This window comes from Populus nigra, chromosome 7 (assembly GCF_951802175.1).
Source record: "Populus nigra chromosome 7, ddPopNigr1.1, whole genome shotgun sequence".
NCBI classification, from domain to species: domain Eukaryota; kingdom Viridiplantae; phylum Streptophyta; class Magnoliopsida; order Malpighiales; family Salicaceae; genus Populus; species Populus nigra.
In genome coordinates this window covers 3953427-3964292 of record NC_084858.1, presented here as the reverse complement: position 1 = coordinate 3964292, position 10866 = coordinate 3953427, and positions in this window count along the sequence as shown.

Here is a 10866-nt window from a genome sequence, read left to right as displayed (position 1 = left end):
AAGCATTGCTATATTATGGTTTTAATAAATTATAATACAAGCAAAATGCTTAATTAATGCAATTTAATGAGTTTCCCCTAATAACTTCCTTCCAAGTTCCGGGAAAAAAAATTTAAGAATGAATTAGGGTGTAGATTTAGGTGTCATTTGAAATTATATTTCAAACAATGTTTCATAAAAATTTAGTTTTTATTTTATTTAAAATTATTTTTTTATATCTTAAGGTTTTTTTGATGTGTTAAGTATTAAAAATAAAATTTAAAAAATTAATAAAATATATTATTTTAATATATTTTTAAATAAAAATATTTTAAAAAATAATTATTATCTTTTTAAACTCTCCTGTTCGGCTAAAAAGGAAAGAGGGCTCCGATGCCCGGCTTCAACCCAGCCCCGTTCTCTTCTTTACCTCGGCATTGGACTCCATTTAACTTTGGCCACTAATTAATCACGTGCCACCATCACTATCATTTTTGCTCACATAAGATACGTGTCTTAATCACAATTGTACGAGGACAAGCCTTGATTATTGTGGATTAAAAAGCATCATTAGTCCATTTCAAGACAAGAAACATGATTGCAACTCTTGTCCGGCGATAATGTCACAATAAAAATTCATAAATTTAACATTTGATCATCTTCCACAGGAAAGTAGTGGTAAGGCAAAATATGCTATAACTACTCGAGATGTTTTAATTTTGCCAATAAACAAATTTTTATTTCAATTTCACCCTTGAGTTTCATAAAACTATAAATCAAATATCTCTATCCATAATTGATCATAACTCACATCTAAATTATTTTTTTCTTCCCAATAAATGATGTTGTCTCGTCGAGAATTTAACAACTTTCGTCAAGGAATCCCAATAGATTATTTCATATTTTTTTTCATTTTCTTACTTTTCTCTCACTTTCCCTTTCAAATTCAAAAGCCTAATTAATTAGATGATGGTTTTACTTTTCAATTTTCATTGATTCTGAGTAAAAAAAATAAACAAATCAAACAAAAACTAGCTATTGCTTAAATTGACCTTCAGTTTGAAATCTTCAATTTTAAAATAGTGTGATCATATATAGTTCTTTTGGCCTAAAACCACTTTAAATCATCATATGCTTGACCTTAGTACTTCTGATCAGTGTTATTAAACCTGATCTGGTGGGTCGACCCGGGACTCGGTCGATCCGGTGGCTAGACCAGTCCGGGTTTAATAAAAAGACTGGTCGGGGTAATAGTTCGACAAAACTCGAGTGACCTGGCATGTCGACCTATGACTCGGGCGAACCCAGTCGAGACCTGTTTTTTTTTTCAAATATGGGATTTGAAACCCATTAGTGTGTATATATATACACTTTATGTTCCAAAAAAAAATCATGTTTTTTCAATGTGGGATAAAAAACCTTTTGATTTAAATACTTGAACTTAAAATGATAACATAATATATTTTCATTGCGGGATTTGAAGCCTTTTCGTATATATACTCTATATTCCCATGAAAAAAGTTATATTTTTTTAATGTGGGATTTGAAACCCCATTAGTATATATACTATATATTCCCAATAAAAAAATCATGTTTTTTTTAATGCGGGATAAATTTTTTTAAAAAATATTCTTTTAAACTTCATTGTTTACGATATGTATAACTTATATTTACATGGATTTTTTTATATGAAATATTAAAACTTTATTTTTTTTTAATTTTTTTGAATTGACTCAAGTTAACCTGAGTTGACCTATAAAACCCGAAACCCAGCTTCTTAACCAAGTCAACATCCGGATCGAGTTTTATTACTATGCTTATGATATACAAGGGTCAAATGAGACGATTTTAATGTTAGTTATGCTTTCCAGCATTCAACCACGCAGGATGATGATTGGTGAGAGAGCATAATTTCTTGAGCTTTTTCAAACCCTAGACCTTCTAGTTTATTGCAATTCAATGTAGTGCATGGTGGAATGCTTGCAATTAATTTAGGTTTGGCGTCACTTCCTCTTTCTATCTGTTTTATTTATGTGATTAATTGCCTAATTAGTGGTAATTTCGGTTTGAAATTTTTAATGTTGAAAGATTTTGGTGTGATGACATATTTTTTTTCCTAAACCAATGTTGACCCCTACTTTAAAAGCAGAGGGATATTAGAATGCAACTATATTCTTAGAATTTCAATCTTTCCGACATTCGGCCACACGCTAGATGATGATTCGATGAAAGAACAAAAAATCCCAATCTTTTGCATGCAACTTGTGAATCAATCAATGCCTAGCTAATATAAGCGTTGAAAACACCTTTTTTTTAATATTTTTTATATTTTCAAATATTTTAATTTATTAATATAAAAAAAAAACCCAAAAAAAGGCCACCGCCATGGTATTAAACACGCTCGTAGTCGTAGCCATTCTTGGGAGACTTTTGGAGTCGGGCACTATTTGAGCAGTGATTGCCATGCTAGTGTCCTGCATGGCTGTGATGGAGACATGAAATTTGGCCGATAACACATGTTCCGACCAGCATGTCTTGTCCTTTGCAAGGATGGTCGGCGGTGGAGTTCACGACAGTACGTGTCTTGTTTGTATGGCCTCTGACGACAAGCTCATTTTCTCTGGTTTGAATATTGGCTAGAGGCATGCCCAAGTGTTCCAGTCGTTTGATATCGAATTTCTCTACCCGTGGCTGTTATTCGTTCGTACAGAACCAGATCCTCTACCTCTACTAGCTGGCTTGCTGCTGGATATCAGTGATTAATTTTCAAGCGTGTTTGACAGTATGGTTGTGGATACTTTTCAAATAGTTTTTCATGTTGAAATACATGCCAATGATATTTTTTTATTTTTTAAAAATTATTTTTGATATCAGCACATCAAAACGATCCAAAAAGTACAAACCGCACTCAATTTTAGCAAAAAAAAAAATTTAAATTTTAACAAAACACAGGTACAAACGCAATACCAAACATTCCCTTTCTCTTAAACATGCAACCGTCCCCACTTTATAATTAATGCCACTCCCACGAAATTAATGCCATTAAAGCGTTGCTGGAAGATGGGGAGTGGTGTTACAAATAAGAAGAGTTACATTATCAGCATATTTTAATTTCAATTTCTCTAATCAACGAACTTACCCGCATCAAAATAAAATTGAACGTTGGGTCAAACTCGTTTGTCACATGGATTTTGATAAATTATCTTCTGAATTTTTTTAAAAACTAGCATAGTTAATTAAAAATATATATAAAGCTAAATTGTACAATTTGTCGATGTGAAGATTAGAAAACATGACTTTTATAAATTGTTATTATTTAAAATATTGATTTTTTAAAAAATAATTAAAAAAGTAATAAAGAGAAGAGAGAGATAAAATTCAGAAACATACTAAAACTCTCGTAACATCACTAGTATTACTGTAAAGATCTTGACAAATATGAATAAATAAAACTAAAAAAAGTTATCAATAATAACTTGAGTGTTATACTTGCCGTCAAAGACATGTGAGTCACCCTCCATCTTTGATAGCAAATATAACTCACTCGAGTTATCATTGGTGACCTTCCTTTATATTTTTAGATTCGTTTAATCTAGATTTTACGTATGATATCATAATCGGAGTTTCAATATGTTTTAAGAGTATTTTTCTTTATTTCCTTCTCATCTTTTTTCTCTTTGTCCATTTAATATTTTTTAAAAGATATCGCTGTTACAAGTTATAAAAATCAAGTTTTTCAATGGTATAAATTATGATATTTCACTAATTTTTTTCAATGGTAATATTTCATCAATTTTTTTATAAATTGTTATTGTTCAAAATAATGTTTTTTTTAAAAAAATATTAAAGGAGCACTGAAGAGAAAAGAAAAAAAAAAGACTTCATACACATTCTAAAACCCTCACAACATCACTAGTACAATAGTACTATTGTAAATATCTTGACAATATAAATAAATGACACTAACGAAAGTCACAAATAATAACTTGAGTGTCATACTTGCCGTAAAAAACAAGTGAGTCTCTCTCCATTTTTAATGACAAATAAAACTCATCCAAGTCGCCGTTGGTGACCTTCATTTATAGTTTTAGATTCGTTTAATCAAGATTTTACGTATAATATCATAATCGGAGTTTCAATATGTTTTAAGAGTATTTTTCTTGATTAATTTCTTTCTCATCTCATTTCTCTTTATCCATTTAACATTTTTTAAAAGATATCACTATTGCAAGTTATAAAAATCAAGTTTTTCAATCGTATAACTAATTTTTTTCAACTGTAATATTTCATCAAATATTTTTAATATGCTAAAAACCAAAAATAGCCTTTATCTTCTCCATTTGATCCTTTTAGTCGTAGCCTTACAAGGCGCCGCCCATAACCTACTCCATAGGCTGAAACATGAAGGACAGATGGGGGCCGTAGTCTATCGAATTCTTCAAAGATCGGCCCCTGCTTCCTTAAGAAATATTTCATTGTCTCTCCAAATTTACTTTCGTGCATACCCCTGTATCGATAAATGAGAAATAAATGAGCTGAGACATATTATGCCGCCGTGAAATGAGTTTCGATTAAATGAGGGTTTGTTGTTGAGGGTGATTTTCAAATAAAAATTTATTAAAATTATATATATATATATATAGAATCATTCAAAAACATTTAAATAAACATTAATTAATTTTTTAAAAAAATATGTTGCCATGAAAGAATAAACACAAACTGATAGCATCTCGTTGCTGGCGAAAGTGTAATAGAAGATCGGTGTGTTGGTCTTCTTATATTTGATGAAAATCCTTGTTATCCCCCAACTTTTTTCAAAATAATCATTGTGGCGTGTTTATACAAGCTTATTTACTTTCTCAAATATTTATCACATGGTTTCTAATTTTGAAACTGATTCAGTCGAATTAAATATTTCAGTTTTATTTGAATAAGGGTATTTATTTAATAAATTTTTCATTTTTTAAAAAATATTAATCTAGTAGTAATAACAATAGTTTAGTATATTTGTTTTTTACAACTAAGGGTGTTCATGTATAGTCTTCATGCACCGACACTAAATTCGTCATTTTAATTTAGTTTAAGATAAACTATTCATGTCAGAACTCGGAAGTCATGAGAAGTTTAGTTTGTGGCAAGGTGAGCAAACTGAAAAATAGGAGGAGCGTCAGGAGTTTTTTTGGGATTCTAATGCAGTAAAAAAGAAAATTGTTAAAATAATACGGTACAAAAAAATATTTAGAAAAAGAGTGTAATTTAGATGTGATTTATAAATATCAAAATATTTAAAAAAATAATACACTTTAAACACGATTTGCAAATATCATCTCTGACTTTCTCAAATTGCTAAATTACTGAACACAAAATTCAATAAAAAAGAAAAAAAAATAAAAAAAAAAGTAAAAGATCCTAGAGGCATACAAAAACTTCAATGACAACATTACTGGTAGTGTTGGAAAGATTTAATGATGATTGAAGTGAATCACATGAATAACCCGAAGGTAAGTTAGCCCAAACGTCTTTGGACGATTATTGTGGCCCCCTTTGTTCATCGTCATTTAGACAATTCGTGTGACCCATATCGTTTATTATTTATGACATTCTTTGGTGTTGTTAAATTTATATTGTTGGAATCTTTCTAACGATACCTATGATATCGTCATTGAAGCTTCAAGAGGTGCTTGAAAATATGGTAACAATTGCTTTTTGCTCAAAAATACATCAAAATAATATATTTTTTTATTTTTTTAATTTTTTTTTAACACAAACAATAAAACGATCTAGAAACATAAAAATAATAATTTTAAACAATTATTTTTTGAATTTTTACCAACCTTTATTTGGGCCGTAACCCCAAGCAAACACTCAGTGTAGCTCCTGGGTCATTTTTTTTCTTTATTTCATCTCTTTCTTCTTTGTAATTTGTGAAGAGATAAAAGAGAGAGAAAAGTAATAAATAAATAAATAAAATGACTCTGAAAGCACACGGAAGCTCCAATAATGACATCACTAGCACCATTGAAAATATCTCGACAAGACGAATCCAACGACATTAAAGAAGATCACAAACAGTGAACAAAGTGGGTCACACGAGTTATCTAAAGGGACTCATTTACCTTTAAACTGCTCATATTGCTCACTCTAGTCACTATTGATGACATTTATTGGTATTGTTAGATTTATCTTATCAATATCTTTCCAACAATATTGATTATGTCGTAATTAGAATTTTGATAAGCCTATGATTTTTCTTTTCTTTTCTTTTCTTTTCTTTTCTTTTCTCATTATTTTTTATTAAATTTTTTATCATCAATTTTACGATTTAAGAAAGATACAAATGATTCTTCTGAATCACGAATCATATAAATTAACTGTAATTTTTTAAAATATTTTTTTAGCTTTGATTTTTTTTTTTTTGATGCGCGAATCATAGAGAATAATCGCAAATTGCGAACTGCGGCAACATCTTGCAACCTAGGCCATGAAACATCAGGTGGTTGCGCCAGCAAAATGTCGTCAAAAGAGCCGAAATCCTGAGAAAGAAAGCAGAAAATAACACCACTGAGCTAAACTCAACTCTAACAAATAAATAAATCCGGGACAGTACATAGGAAAACAACTATCAGATGACAATGTGTGAGAAAAAAACAATGGAAACCTGAAGATAATAAAAAAAACAAATATAGTAAATTGAATTCCAATTGAGCTACACCACTGAGCAGAAGAGAGAAAGCAGGAATGCAAAAGCATGTAAAGAAAACAGTTAAATTAGCATAGCGGCTCCTTTGTAGGTCTCCCAATCAAAACCCAAACAAGCACAGCCAAGAAAAAAAAAACAAAGCCCAGTTGACCATGAAGGGAAAAGATAATATCAAGGATAGGAGGCATCACTGTTACAGCTAACGTGGTAGGTCACCCAAAATTGAATTGATAAAGCATGGCAAGATTGTATTGTATAACAATAAAAAAAGGAAACTGAAATCAAATCGAGCTGAAAACTCGTACCTAAACTCTCATCAATCAAAGAAGATGGAATGGGCCATCGAAACCAAATCGAGTTGAGGAGGCAAACACGTTCTTCCAGCACCCATCCCAACATAAAATACCTGAACATCCTGCAAAAATCCCGCACAACTTGCCAAGTTGGGAGCGTCTTTCACGGGTAGCGATTCCAGCGCACCAATCAAGCAAGGAAGACCTGTGAATCAGACCAGGGATGACAGAAAAAAAGTTGGCAAGCCGCGCCATCACTGCAAATTGAAGGGACAAAGAGATGCACTCCCATTGGTGGCTTCAATTGAGAGGGAAGGGCAGGGCGGGAGAGTGAAAGGCAGATGCAAAATGAGTTGATGAGCCATCCACAATAGGTAGCAGCCCCAAATGGTCGATGAAAAAATTGCCCAAGAATAAAAACAGCCATGCTCCCAGCCCAAGCCCACCAGCATCACCCAAATGGATGGGAAAAAAGCCGGGCAAGATAAGTTGACCCTCGGCCTAAATGGTTGTTCCAATAAATAGGGGTTTGTGTCTTGATATACTGCGTTCCAAAGGGTATTTTTCTAAGTTTTGAGTTTTTTTAATTTAAAATTGATTTTTATTTTAATATTTTTGCATCATATATTAATATTAAAAATAATTTTTTTAAAAATAAAAATATTATTTTAATATAATTCTAATTAAAAAACACTTTAAAAAATAATCACTAACATACTATCAAATTAACTGATAAAAAAAAACACAATCTTCATGACTAACATACTATCAAATGAATTTCGACAATACATGCTCCAAAGGTTAGATGACATTATTTTTATGCACTCGTATTGTATTCACAATAATAATAATAAATTTATGAGCACTCTAAAGACATGAATTTACCTTTAACTCCAGCTGTAAGAAAGTTATGTTTATAACATTCTGCCATTAATTAGGCAGCCTAGCTATCTGTAAATCATTCAATACTTCATTGAAGCTTCATATTGTAATGATTTTTTCAAGGGATGATCTCAATTAGTCTTTAATTTACACGCCATTTCTTAATTGCATCCCCAACTTATACACACATTGATCCTCTTAATTAAATTACATGTCAAGATTCATCAATGTTTTTCACCCAAAGTATTTGCATTATGCACTAAAACAACATTATTTTCAAGAGAAGTTACCGTTTTTTCATAAAATTAGCAATTTATCATGATTCTAGATGAAAAAACTTTATTGAGGATTGTGTTTATATTCCAATTTATATATGAAAAAAAAATTTTGAGAAATAAGTAACAGGTGGAGGACTAATCTGAGACCAGCTAGCCTTCTTGTTCAGAATTGTGGAGGTAATTAGGGACATCCAGGGGCCAAAGCATTATTGTTTTAGTTCTACTTTTATGCTAAGATTAAGGCAAACGATGTACTTTTGCAGGACACGAAGAATCATTAAAAATGCATATTCGGGAATTTTGAAAGTACATTTCCAAATGGAGCTTACTTGGAATTCTCTCGTTCGCTATAAAAAAAAAGGTCGCAACAGAAAACGCTTCAAGTTCTTGACATTTACACTATTCCAGGAATCCAACGCACATTCAAAGAGAGATCACAGCACCCCAGTTAGCATTCATCATGATGGTTAAAGCAATAAGGCTCTCCTCCTCCAAGAAAAAAAAGGAAGGGAAAAAACTATTTGTTGGAGTGTTATGTTTCAGGCATAAAAGCACGCTGCTTTAGTTCATCGGGTTTGATTACTTTTAGAAGTGTTATCATTGTTAGAGGATAATCAAAATCCCTCTTCTTTCCAAGGTATCATGAGAGGGATCAAGTTCAGTGGATTTTCATGGAAGCATGTGGTAAGACAGGGAGACAATTAATATGCTGATTTCTCGTGTCCTTAAGACCCTTTTTGTTTATTCACATCTTGCTCGCTTTTTTCAGTCAACTTTTTGTTTATAATAGGACCGCAGGAGAGGAACTTTATGGGAGGGAAATACGAGAGAAGGGTTCTGTAGCATATGAGAGAAAAGAAGAGACCCCTAACGTCTCGTTTGGGTTAAGGATATTATAGGATTTCTTTTGCCTTAGGATTTGAGATGTAAGTAATATGTATTGTGTTGGGTTTGCTGAAAAATCTCAAGTCTCCAAGAATACAAAAACTATTATGTTCGTTAAATGCTCAGAAACCCTAAATTCTTGAAATATAAGATACATGAGATGTAAGTAAATATATACTGTGTTTGGTTTGTTGAAAATGCTACATTTCCAGGCATTCAAGAGCATGGACAGCTAGATAGGATCCCTGACATTTCTAAGAAGTTAATTATTTCCCTCAAGGAGCTAGTTGGAGCCTTCTTGATATTCCCGCCTGTGTGTTTTGCAACCAAGCATGTGAGAGAGTACGTAGAGATCATCTGTTCCTTGTTTGTTCATTTGCCAAAACAATTTGGCAAAAAATCTTGCAAACATTGCTTGAAATGTGGGTGATCACTAGAATCAGGAGTTTGATCGGGCTAAGCAGCATCTTCAGAAATAACCTCTCTTTTCCGTGCTCTTGATATCTTGGTGTGCATGTCTATGTCTCATATATATATATATATATATATATATATATATATATTTTGGCATTCATACTAATTTTATAGTATTGTACATAACATGGTATTCATGGTAAAGAATAGGTTATAAGACAAGGTGAAGATGCCATTAGAAATTTTTAATGTTTTTAATGTTTGAGAATGTGGTAGTAGTTATTTTTTAAAGTATTTTTTATTTAAAAATATATCAAAATAAAATTAATTTTGATATTAATACATTAAAATGGTATAAAAACACAAAAAAATTAGTTTGAAAAAAAATATTATTTTTTTCAAAATATTTTGAAAACATTTTCCACTGGTTTGCTTTGTAATGTAAATAGGGATTGACTCTTACTTTTTTTTCTTGATTTATGAAACTTATCCATTAATGGAAAAAATATACAAATGATCTTCAAAACGTTGCAGGATTTATTTTTAAATTTCAGGTGAATATTGCAAAGATTCAGTCGAAGCACGTAAAGTTTCATAACATACGATTGAATTTTTACACAAATACATTGCAATGCTTTCAAGTCAATTAGGCAGCGAAGAACCTTGCCTTTAGATGACGACAAAGGCGGGGTAGATTTGAAGACATCGTCGGTTACCGCGCCACCAGCACTTTAACGTTTGCTTGTCGAGGCATGATCAACCAATGGGTCTTTAGTGAAGATTGGAACTTGGGCTGTGTCAGGCTTTTTGTTTCTTCTGTTCCTTAGATACTCACTCTCTCTGTTACTTGCTAGTAGCTAATGTATTTGGATCGCATCCAAGAAAAAAAAATAAAAATGGAAGGCAATGAAAACATGGTTGTTCAGTACTGTGACGTATTAAAATATTTTTATAATATATTTTAAAAAATATATTTTCAAGAACATCTTCCACTTATAAGCACCTCATTATTAATTGCCGAAAAAGAGAGTTAATATATCTTGAGTTATTTTGTTTTTTACTAATCAGATATTTCCAAATCAGCTGTTTTAAATATCAAGATTAAACTCATATATATTTTAAACCCATTATGCTGTATATAAATCCTTTTTTTTTAACCCAGAATGTCTGAGTTAACTTACACACACCACGACTAATTTTCGAATTCACTGAATACTCTGTAAGGAATAATAAATATGCATATAAAAATTCAAACTTAAAATACAGAGATAAAAAAATTCTCTGCCAAGATCGCTAGATAATAAACTATACTGTATATAAATCTTAATATATCCTTATATTGTAAACCAAACTCCTTGGATTTTGAGCTATCAACGATACCTTTAACTAACTAGGAACTACACATGCATAGAGGTTGGTCATTGAATTGATTGGG